This window comes from Diabrotica undecimpunctata, chromosome 9 (genome assembly GCF_040954645.1).
Source record: "Diabrotica undecimpunctata isolate CICGRU chromosome 9, icDiaUnde3, whole genome shotgun sequence".
NCBI classification, from domain to species: Eukaryota; Metazoa; Arthropoda; class Insecta; order Coleoptera; family Chrysomelidae; genus Diabrotica; species Diabrotica undecimpunctata.
This window is the reverse complement of record NC_092811.1, coordinates 116,203,817-116,216,816: the sequence shown is the minus strand read 5'-3', so window position 1 is coordinate 116,216,816 and position 13,000 is coordinate 116,203,817. Positions and strand designations below refer to the sequence as shown.

General features: G+C 31.9%; 1 protein-coding gene across 1 annotated transcript in view; it reads right to left on the bottom strand.

The window, feature by feature from the left end:
- wcy (WW domain-containing adapter protein with coiled-coil wacky) overlaps window positions 1-13,000 on the bottom strand; it is a 56,774-nt gene that overhangs the window by 42,779 nt on the left and 995 nt on the right. The gene's annotated exons all lie outside the window — the stretch shown is intronic.

The window sequence follows — 13,000 nt, the reverse complement described above, 5'->3', positions numbered from 1 at the left end:
AATTATGAATTTATTCCATACATTTACATCATACTGTATATGAACGAAGTAAGTATACTTTTCATTAGATATCATAAAATGTATTAACAGATTTGTTTAACATGAAATCAAGTTTATGCCAATACATGCCTAATAACCCATATAAATGTGTGTATATTTATTTGTCCTATGAGATTGATACGAATACTCCTACAGATTTGAAATTTACAATGGAGCTGGTGATAACGTCATCCTACCAGCAAATCCTGATCTTAGTGCAGCGCCAAAGTTTGTCTCAGTCTATCCCTGATTTCAAAAACTACATTATCTACTTCGATAACTTACTTTTACATTTCGTTGCCACCGCACGGGATATTTATTCATTGGGAACGGTTAGAGCCAATCGAATTAGTAACTGTAAATTACCAGCTGATAAACATAAGCAACTGACCAAAGAAGAAAAGGATACTTGTTTGTCTAGCTTCCACGTATATGACAGCAGCCATTCAAACGAGCACTTGATCAACAACAACCAAACACAGCAGTTCGTTATGACAGAAAAAAACCGGTACATTGACGTGGACTATCCACAGATCATCAAAGAATACAAAAGTCATATGGTTGGTGTTGATCCTATGGCCAATCTAATCGGCAGGTACCACATTCGACTGAAGACTCGAAATACCATGTTACAGATATTTTATCACCTGATTGACATCTTCTTCTCATGGCGCCATCTCCTTTCGAAGTTTGGCGATCCAAATGGCAATTGTAGTTTTGGAAACTGCTGCGCGAAAGATTTCTGCGGATGAGCGGTCGAACCATCTCCTAAGGTCTTTTACCTACGAGTTCTGGCGTTTTCCTACTTCCTGTACTTTTCCTTCCAGTATAACTTAAAGTAATTCGTATCTTTCGCCTCTCAACACATGACCCAAGTATTGCATCTTCCTCTCTTTGATTGACATGGCAGTGAACAATGTCTATCTATCTTTTATATCATACAATTTATCCACAGCCTTGTGAAAAATCAAATTCCTAATGTTTCGCGAGCAAATAGCTGCTGGTCTCTGCAAATATGCACCAATCCGTGCTGTAGGAAGATCCTCGAATCCCAATACAATATGTCTAGAACTGTACCAAATTAGCTTCATCCACCAAATGTGCGATATGACGGTATAGATCATGATCCAGGTATGCATGACAAAACCGGAAAGAGAAGTTGCAAATATTTTAAGAAGTCTGATACTCAGGTGTATTGCGTGAAGTGCAATCTCAATTTATGTATTACACCAGAAAACATTGCTTCTATGACTTCCATCATAGATAGTTCATTATTTTTTTTGTATTGTTTTACTTTCTTGTTTTTATATTAAAATATATTATTATATTGTTAAATTTTTGTTTTTATTTCAACAATAAATCATTTCTATAGTTATTCTATTTAAATAATACTTTTCTAATTTTCTACACCTAAATTTTTATGACCGTCTAGAGACGGTCTACCTTCTTTCTCATCTGGAGGTCAAACTAATAAATATTTTAAAAAAATGAACATGAAATTCATTTTAACACTCAAATTGTTAAGCCTATGTTAAATTTTGGGCACAAAGGGACAAAAGAAGAAAACTTATGCCAAGTCTAAATGAACATATAAATATAACTGAATTATTGGGTTCTTTTGAAACTACTTTTTTCTATTAATAAAGTTAATAGTCTTTAGTAAATGTTAGGTTTTATTTGACTTGGTTTATTGTTTCAACCTTGCTCGAAAAATACTCAATTATGACTGATTTAACATCAAGTGATGAAGCGATGATCGAAAGTGGTGAATCTTCCAGTGATGTTTTTAACATGTTTGGTAAATCAAAATCTAAGATCAATCGTTAAGCATTGAAGAGTAACTGGAGAATATTTTAGAAATCGACGTCAGGGTGGGAAATGATCAACCACGTCTGTAGGTGATCGATTTATAGTGTTGCAAACACTCGGAAAGGGCGTGGAAAGGTGGTTTGAAATCGAACATGAAAAAGAAAGACCCAAAACCTCGAAGATGACATGAAGCAGAATGCTTCGTGGATAATCTCATTTATCTTATTGAATATTCCCTTATCTTTTTGAATATTCCCTGTACGTTCAATGTCCCTATATACATTATCCGTTTCCTTTGTATCGTTCGTCTTGGTTTTCAGATCTGATCGGAAGCTGTGTATCGGTTTTTTTGACAATGGTTCTTTTTTTTTCAAAGATAAATTACCACGTGGTAGAAGAATTCTAGGCCGACCGTACAAAAGATGGAGTAATAACCGTCCATAGAGGTATTAATTCAACAATGAACAAGAGGAAGTGCTTATAGCAGGGAAGAAGAGCATGGGAAATGACTTGATTACGGTAGCGATATCAATCAAAAATTAAACAAATTTAATAGTAGATTCAGAGTTATCAACAACAGTCGAATAAAATATACAAAAAAAGATAACACAGATAAAATTGTATAAAACAATTGCTGTACCAACTCTGACATATGGAGGCTAGATGTGGATAAGACAAGAAAGCCAAATAAAGGAACAAGAAATGAAATTTACGAGACGTGTTAAAAATTGGGCGAAACTCTATATGATAAGAAATGGCGTAATAAGGGATGAGCTAAATATTTATAATAATAATGTGGTGTGGAGAAATTTTCAAATTCAAATATCACGAACCGCCACTGCACTTATTTAAATAAGAATAAGAAAACAGCATACCTTTTCCTATATCTCCCATACAGCAAATGAATTCATTAAAATTTATAATAGACTTCTATACAATTTACTATAATAACTTAAAGGCACACTGGAGTTAGTTTTGTTAATCATATAAGCCCAAGTTACAAACAAATACAAATAAATGAATAACGTTTACTCAAAACTGATGATCAACCAAAACAACTAATTAACAAAAAATATATAAACAAAAACGATGATAAGGTTATCAAAATGTTTAAATACCATCTGTTAGAGAACAGTATTATGGATTTATATTACTAACAGTATGATTTATCATAAGCAAAGTATTGAAAGATTTAGAACAATATATATATATATATATATATATATATATATATATATATATATATATATATATATATATATATATATATATATATATATATATATATATATATATATATATATATGAGGGTTGTCTTTTTAGTTTGCATATAGCCTTAAAGACAAAAAATATATAGACTTAAAGTACATGGCTTTTCAAAATATGTCCAAAAAGATTGATACACTTTTGCATACATTCAAACCAATTGGTAAAACAGTTATTCCAGTCTTCAGTTGACAACTGCAAAATCGGTATTTTAAAGGCACCGATGGCTTCTTCTGGTAGCTGGCATCGCTTCCCACGCACTGAATTCTTGATCTTTGGGAACGTGAAGAAGTCGCTGGGACTTAGGTCGGAGCTATAAGGTGAGTGGTTTAACAATTCGATGTTTTAAAGTTCCAAAACTCTTTCCACTCAATTCCACTTGCATTGTCCGGATGTAGGATGATTCGTCGTTGTGTTTTGCTTTGTCGCGATAACTTCTGCTAAACAAAAGGTTATACGGATCACGACATTGTTTTATTGACCATACAACACAATGGCAATCGCTGTGACATGTTACACGTTTCCACCTCTATATTCATTTCACAGTGGGTACGAATTGTCGTAATTGTCACATTGACATTAAAAATCAAACGAAGTTCTGAAAGAATAAACAAATAATTAATAAAATGCCTATTACGTTGTATACCGTCCAAGAAAAAGTGCAACTTGTAACATGGTACTTTCAACGTCATTCGATACGCGAAGTAATTGATTTATTTATTGTTGTCTTCGAAAATAGACCCCCACCAAGTGTTACAACAGTTAAAAATACCATTAAACATTTTCAAACTTCGGGATGTGTAAAAGTTGTAAAAAGAGTCATGAAGGTAATGAACCACGTATTAGACCTGTTGATGAGGAGCGTCAAAACAGAGATATTGATATTTGTGCTTTTGTGGAAGCTAGTGAACCCTGCAATAGTGTACAAATTGCTAGGGAAGTTAACGTGAACGCTCAAACTGTCCAGCGAGTTCTCAAAAGGAATGGGTATCACTGTTTTAAGATACAACCAACACAAGAACTGTTTCCGGAAGATAACTTTAGGCGGATTGAGTTTTGTGAATTTATGTTAGATAAACAGAATGAAAATATTTAATTTTCTGACGAATCTTCATTTTCATTACATAAAAAACACAATCATCCATCCGTTGCAAGGTATTATTCTCGGAAAAATAAGCACCTCAGTGTTGCAGTGCGAACGCAGCATCCACAAAAGTTAAATGTTTGGACTGGAATGTTAGGCGACCATATTGTCGGTCCATTTTTTATCGATGGAAACCTAAACGGGCCCAAATATTTACAACTTTTACAGAATGAGATCATTCCGGCAATGAATGAGATCATTCCGGCAGTTCGACGCCTTCCCCTTAATTTTCAGGAGGTTTATTTCCAACAGGATTGGTGTTCGGCTCACAACTCTAGAGCAACTATTGACTTCCTCACTCAACCGTTTCCTGATCGACTGATAACGTGGTACAATTAAATGTCCCGCTAGATCCTGTGACTTAGCGCCTAACGATTTCTTTTTTGGGGTTTTCTCAAAGAAAACATTTATAGGCATCAGTCTGAAAGGGCCACAAACCTAGTCAAATTAAGGGCAAAAATACTTCATTTCTCTGCAAGCATTACACCAGCCCTACTCTAAAAGATGAGGAGAAATCTGTATGACAGATTTGGTTACTGTTTAGCACAAGAAGGTGCAATATTTGAGCCCTTAATTCATTAATCTGCTTTCCTAATTTTTATTTTTTGTTAGGTACATTTTACGAAGTTTGTAGGTTCTTAATTAGGTAGTGTTTTTTATGTTTAAGGTTGGAAGAATTTTATTGTTTTTTTTTTATTTAAAAATACAAACGATTCTTATTCTGATTTTTTTTCTTCTTTCTTGTCTTATTGTTATAAGCTTTTTGTATAAAATTTGTACAATTTTCAGTGACAATAAAGCATATTACTTATTTATTTGTATTGCTATTAAGGCTAAAAAATAACCAAAAAATTAGTTTTAGAGCATTATAATAAATATACTCTAGAGATGGGATTGCAATAAATCTTAATTCCTATGGTCAACAAAACAATGTCGTTATCTGTATATCAATAAGAAGTAACCGTTCTTCCACCTTCTAAAGCAATTGTTGCCACATGACCAGATTGTGACACAAAAATTGAGACAATTTTCTTTGACACACTTCGAGAACGGATCACTTTTGGTGGTTTTTCCTCATCGTGAAACACCCACACAGCGGATTGGCGTTTATTTTCCGGTTCGTAGGAGTAACTCCAAGATTCATCGCAATGAACAATACTATAAACGTTTTTTGAACTTCCTTTGTTGAATCGTTCCAACGTTTTCGACACCAATTGACGCGAACCGCTTTTTGATCTTTTGTGAGCAAATGAGGGAATAAATAGGAAACCAACATCGTAATACCCAGTTCTTCATGTAGGATATTTTGGATCGAGGTCTTTGAAATGCCCAAAGATGCATCTATCTGCCGGTATGTTACACGGCGGTCATCCTTAATTAGATGACGAACCGCATCAATGTTTTGCTGTGGGACTGCTGTTTTGTGTAAAACTTAAGAGGTCGCTGGTTAAATGGTAATAGAATAATAATGGAGAAAAATGCAATATTTTGATTGTAAATAAATTAGCGAAAAATAGCAACTATAACTGTGAATAAATTGCGAGAATTAGCTGGCTTTAACTCATACTGTTATCTGTACAAAGAATATAGACTTACTTTAAAATATTTTAAAGACACAGACATTAATGAACTGACAAATAAAAGTTGATATCTGATATCTCATGGTTTACTGTCATTAGTATATAATTATTTTTATATGAGCGTATCATTGATGTTTTCGAAAAAGGTAAAATGGAGATATGTTATGACTTTAAGAGCTTTTTATATAACACTAAATATAACACCATAAATTAAATTATAAAATTATAAATAATATAAATAAAAATAAATTATAAATTATAAATAATAAAAAATTAAAATTTAATTTTATAATTTACAATAAAAGCATTTTCATAAATCTATGTATTGTAGTATCTGGGTTTCAGATTTGTTGTAGTAGTCGGTTTTCAATTGCTTCAAGTTTTTATTCCAGTGCTTACACACTTCATTGTTTTCTAGTACAGATCGATTATTTTTATCTACTACCTTATTTGTGGAACTTTATCTTTCCTGTCTTGTCAATTCTTTGGATTTTTTATATGTAGCGAAATAATCGTTTTTATTCATTCTCTGTGCATTTTTCTTTCCTATCTGTTTCTCCACTGTTTTGTAGAGTTAAGTTTCTGTTCTTAAATGATCTTATATCCATAACCTGTAATATTTGTTCAGTCATCCATATTTTATTCTTTTTTGTTTATTTTGTGCCTATAACTTCTTCCAACATAACTGTTATGTAAGGCCATGAGTGTATATAAGTAATAGTTTCTGGTTTACTGACTCTTTAACCTCTAACAGTTTAGGTAAATGTCGAATTTTAGTAATATCGTTTTAGTTTGTTCTTCTTTTAATTTAGATTTACTTAGGATTTAAAATATTAACATAGCCAACCATAGAGCAAAGAGCAAAGAAAGCAAAAGATTTTAATCAGCATGAGTCTCCCCTGTTCTGCTTGTGTGGTTATTCCATACTTTTTTCTGTTTACTTTCCATTCATTAATACACTGTATGTTACATTTTCTTCTAATATCTTTAATTGTCTTTCGATTTCTTAGTGCATTTCCTGTAACTCTTCTCAGTACTCTTATTTTTCCCTTTCCAGTAGTATTTGTGTTGTGGCTGTGTTGGGTATTGTTTCTGAGGCATATGTCATTATTGGTCTTACATTGGCTTTATAAATTCTTGACGTCATCTCAATGTTAATATGTCTGTTTTGCCATATAGTGTTATTAAGGTATCTTGACACTGTTTGCGTTTTTGTACTTGATCTCTCTTTGTCCAGTTCTCCACAGCTGGACAGTATAGTTCCAAGGTATTTTATTTTCATTTCTTGTTCAATACTGATGTCATCAATTTCTAGTCTACACCTGACTGTTTTTTTTTAGTGATTACTATTGTTTTAGTTTTCTGAGTTGAGATTGATTTGCTTTATGATGAATATTGCATCTGTCATGAGTGTCCAGTATGAAAACCCTGTTGTTCATCTGCTAAACTTATCCCTGATTCATTAGTTCTTGTAAAATTTTAGTTGTAAGTTTTAGCATAGTATTTAACAAGTTTATACCTCTGTAGTTTTCTGGCTGTTTTTAATCTCCTTTTTTGAATAGTAAAATTAGTTTGTTAGTTCTTTATTCTTCCAGTATTTTATAATTTTGTTAATTGTTCTCTCAAAACTGCTCCCTAACATTTCAATAATTTGTTTGGTAATCTGCCTTTACCTGCAGTTGTTCTGTTCTTCAGCTTTTCAAGTGTTTCTTGAACTTTCTGTGTATTTATACTAACTTCATTAATAATTTCTGGTGTTTCCAGTTCTAGCGTTATTTGTTCTTACTTTGCTCAGAGCTTTTTTAGATATTCAATCCATACATCCTTGTCTATGTGTTTTGGGGCTTAGTTCTAGTTAGTTTGTTTACCTTTGGAGATAAACTTTGAACCAAATGGAAATCCAAAATGAATGAAAAAACCAAGTATGGGGAAAAGTCAAGCATCCATACAGAACAGTTTTGAGTGACATGCTATAAAAGCTATATTTACAGGGTGTCTTAAACCAAGATGTTATAGAACTGAAACGAGAAGCTGCTACGCTTGGTCTATATATAAATGAAAGCAAAACAAAATATATGGAGTGCACAAAATCGAATGAACATGAGAATCTGAAGGTAGACAACCATACCTACAAATATGCCTCCACTTTTCCCTACCTAGGCTCAATAATAAATGACAACAACAACATCAGTCAAGAAATACAAGCACGTATTCTTAGCGGTAATAAGTGCTTTTATGCATACAAAGACTTAATGAAAAGTAAGTTACTGAATCGTGAGTCTAAGCTGAGAATCTACAAAACAGTAATTAGACCAGTGGTCACATATGGATGTGAAACGTGGACCCTCTCAACCACTGATGAAAATCAACTAAGAATATTTGAGCGCAAAATACTAAGGAAGATATTTGGACCAACCCAATGCAGCGATGGTTCGTGGAGAATTAAAATGAATCACAAGCTGGATGAACTAATGCAGAGCGCAGATATTGTCAGATTTGTAAAGTCACAAAGACTAAACTGGCTTGGTCACCTAGAAAGAATGCCAGATAATCGAGCTGTAAAAGTAGTCCAGAGATGGAAGCCCCAAGGAAACAGAACAAGAGGAAGGCCCCGTAAAAGATGGATAGACGACGTAGAGAGGGATCTTAAAACCATGAACATCAGGCAGTGGCGAAGGAAAGTATCCGACAGGGCAGAATGGAAGAACATTGTTAAGCAGGCCAAGACTCACAAAGGGTTGTAGCGCCATTAGAAGAAGAAGAAGACTTGCCAAGTTGCTGGTGTGTCCAAATTTGAATAAAATACATCCAAGACTTTATTTTCTGCAGACACTGTATTAAATATAACCTTGAAACAAATTGGCACTAAATCACTTCCGAGTTTTCAGCAAAACAAAAGGTTTAAATATCTATAACTCGTTCAGTTTGAAAAGACTGAACGATTATGTCTTCCGTATGACTAATACAATTTTGCCATTGTTCTGCCTTTATTTGGTCTAGAGATTCTTTCCATAAACCAAGAACGCTAGCATCATCTTTTGTTTTGGATGCATGTTTATCATAAAAATTTTTGGCTATACCCCAAACTAACTCAATTGCATTATAGTGGCAATGGTAGGGCGGAAGTCGAAGAACTTCATGGCCATATTTAAGAGCCATTTGGTCAGTAACAAAATTTTTTTGAATTTTGTGCTCTCCACACCTTTGAAGTAAATCGACTTTTAAAAATATGTCACTGTGATAAACTTTCTTTTCTGTCAACAACAACTTTATTTCTTCTTTTGTCCAGCTGCTTGAAGGAAATCTCTCTTCTACTCTTGAGTGGTAGGATGCATTATCCAACACTATTATGGATGGTCGCTCCAATTTTTTTAACAAATTTTCTTCAAACCATTCTTCAAAAATATTTACATCCATCTTTCCATGGTAATCACCTGTATTCTTTGTGGACGAAAAAATTAAACTAGCGTCAGGAATAAAACCACCATCATTTCCAGCATGAAGTATAATGTAGCGTTTACCATTACCGGAACGACTAGAAGAATAACATTTCGTGGTGCCATCTTGCCAAGATGATTTTGACATATTTCCTTAAAATTTAATTTTATAATTTACAATAAAAGCATTTTCATAAATCTATGTATTGTAGTATCTGGGTTTCAGATTTGTTGTAGTAGTCGGTTTTCAATTGCTTCAAGTTTTTATTCCAGTGCTTACACACTTCATTGTTTTCTAGTACAGATCGATTATTTTTATCTACTACCTTATTTGTGGAACTTTATCTTTCCTGTCTTGTCAATTCTTTGGATTTTTTATATGTAGCGAAATAATCGTTTTTATTCATTCTCTGTGCATTTTTCTTTCCTATCTGTTTCTCCACTGTTTTGTAGAGTTAAGTTTCTGTTCTTAAATGATCTTATATCCATAACCTGTAATATTTGTTCAGTCATCCATATTTTATTCTTTTTTGTTTATTTTGTGCCTATAACTTCTTCCAACATAACTGTTATGTAAGGCCATGAGTGTATATAAGTAATAGTTTCTGGTTTACTGACTCTTTAACCTCTAACAGTTTAGGTAAATGTCGAATTTTAGTAATATCGTTTTAGTTTGTTCTTCTTTTAATTTAGATTTACTTAGGATTTAAAATATTAACATAGCCAACCATAGAGCAAAGAGCAAAGAAAGCAAAAGATTTTAATCAGCATGAGTCTCCCCTGTTCTGCTTGTGTGGTTATTCCATACTTTTTTCTGTTTACTTTCCATTCATTAATACACTGTATGTTACATTTTCTTCTAATATCTTTAATTGTCTTTCGATTTCTTAGTGCATTTCCTGTAACTCTTCTCAGTACTCTTATTTTTCCCTTTCCAGTAGTATTTGTGTTGTGGCTGTGTTGGGTATTGTTTCTGAGGCATATGTCATTATTGGTCTTACATTGGCTTTATAAATTCTTGACGTCATCTCAATGTTAATATGTCTGTTTTGCCATATAGTGTTATTAAGGTATCTTGACACTGTTTGCGTTTTTGTACTTGATCTCTCTTTGTCCAGTTCTCCACAGCTGGACAGTATAGTTCCAAGGTATTTTATTTTCATTTCTTGTTCAATACTGATGTCATCAATTTCTAGTCTACACCTGACTGTTTTTTTTTAGTGATTACTATTGTTTTAGTTTTCTGAGTTGAGATTGATTTGCTTTATGATGAATATTGCATCTGTCATGAGTGTCCAGTATGAAAACCCTGTTGTTCATCTGCTAAACTTATCCCTGATTCATTAGTTCTTGTAAAATTTTAGTTGTAAGTTTTAGCATAGTATTTAACAAGTTTATACCTCTGTAGTTTTCTGGCTGTTTTTTATCTCCTTTTTTGAATAGTAAAATTAGTTTGTTAGTTCTTTATTCTTCCAGTATTTTATAATTTTGTTAATTGTTCTCTCAAAACTGCTCCCTAACATTTCAATAATTTGTTTGGTAATCTGCCTTTACCTGCAGTTGTTCTGTTCTTCAGCTTTTCAAGTGTTTCTTGAACTTTCTGTGTATTTATACTAACTTCATTAGTAATTTCTGGTGTTTCCAGTTCTAGCGTTATTTGTTCTTACTTTGCTCAGAGCTTTTTTAGATATTCAATCCATACATCCTTGTCTATGTGTTTTGGGGCTTAGTTCTAGTTAGTTTGTTTACCTTTGGAGATAAACTTTGAACCAAATGGAAATCCAAAATGAATGAAAAAACCAAGTATGGGGAAAAGTCAAGCATCCATACAGAACAGTTTTGAGTGACATGCTATAAAAGCTATATTTACAGGGTGTCTTAAACCAAGATGATCAAAACATAATTTTGTTTTACCTCATATAACTTGTATAAGCCTAGCCTTATTTTAAAAGCTAAAATATATTAATTATTCTGCAATGATTTTCCTTGTACATTTCGAAAAATTATGAAAATTGAGTAATAAATAACACATTTATTTAGGATTAAAGTTTGTTAACTTTTTAATTTGTTGATGTCAGTTGTCCTATCATTTTTTCTTCCATATTTCAAAAGTTATAAAGTATTTCTTGAAAATCAGTATTCTCATCACATTTGTAACAATTTTACATGTATCTAGCTGTAGCTCCTTTTTTTAGTTAATAATATCCTTAATCATTATCTTAGCAATATGATTAACTATTATCGTAAATATTTATTTGCAATTCTTACCTCTTACCTTTTTTCAGATCATAATTTGCTTCCATTTTAATTTTTATTAATTTTCATAGCTTTAGTCTATATTTTTACCTCTTCCTTTCCTTCTGCATTTATAGTGAATATTCTTATTCCAAAGATATGAGCATCCTAGTAAGGCTTTCAATGTACTCTTAATCCATATTTGCTTTCCTCTTATTTTGTTGTTGAAATAAAATGTTAACCTAATACGGCAATGATCATGGAAAATGTGTGATTGAATTTATATTAAGCTAGAAGACAACTCGGTAAACATTAATGGAAAGGGGTTCATAGAATCAGAAAAAACAAACAAATACTGAGATCCAAAATTTTCACTAAAATAAAAATGAGAAGTACAGTAAAAATTTTGATAAACATGTTACAATGAAATTCAAGAAACTAAAAGAAGTATTGTAAGAATTTTAAAAATACTGAATATACAGATTAAAATAAAATTTGTTTCAAAGTGCATATTGGTTTTTAAAATAAGCATCTACTGCAGTAACAGTGCTATTAATATACCTGATCTTCTAAACTCTTGATCCTGATCTTTACACTAAAAATTTCATTACTTTAAATCAACTTTACTATACTAAATGGTTTACGCAGCTTGAAAAGTAGGAGAAATTCTACCAGATTAAACTGTAAAGTTTATCAGATAACGTAAATTTGCAAGTCAGAAAAGTTAACTGCAATGAAGATCACTAAAATGGTTTGATTAATATAAAAACAAATAAAGAATATTAATCTTCATAAATCACAACCTAAAACATAAACACCATCAGGAAGAAACTATCGGCTTCATCATCACCACATTCTTTCAAATATTTCAATTCAATTCTTTCAATATAGGAATATTTCAAAATGAGTAAAATTTATGCCAATATGTTTATATTTATAGTATTGTATATTAAAAATACAATGAATAGGTTTAAATTGAAGAGTTTCATTAAATTGTTATTGTAAATAATGGATAATGAAAGCTATATAAATAAAGTAAATTTGGTAAGAATTAGCCCACTAGCTGGAACATTCTTAAATCCCCTTAAATAATAAACTGTAAAATAAAATAACAGATTCCCATACAAAGTAATATTTATCTTTATCTTTCTGCTTCCTGGACATTTGCTATAAGGATTTATTAATTTGACATTTAATTGTCAAATTATGACAACTTATATTAATGTCAATTATATTTATTATTGTTTTGAGAGTATCTATTCTGACAATATTAACTGCATTATATTCTTACATTTTCATTTAAAAAATGAATGTTTCATTACATTTTTGAGAGGTATTTTGATGATAATGACCTCATCAGGTGGGTATTCATATTATAAATATTTATTAAACTTCCACTCTGGTGGAAAACACTGGTTACCATAATTTAGAATAGAATCACTACAGAATCACAAAAGGAGACAGACTGTTCCAAATCTTTACATTAATTC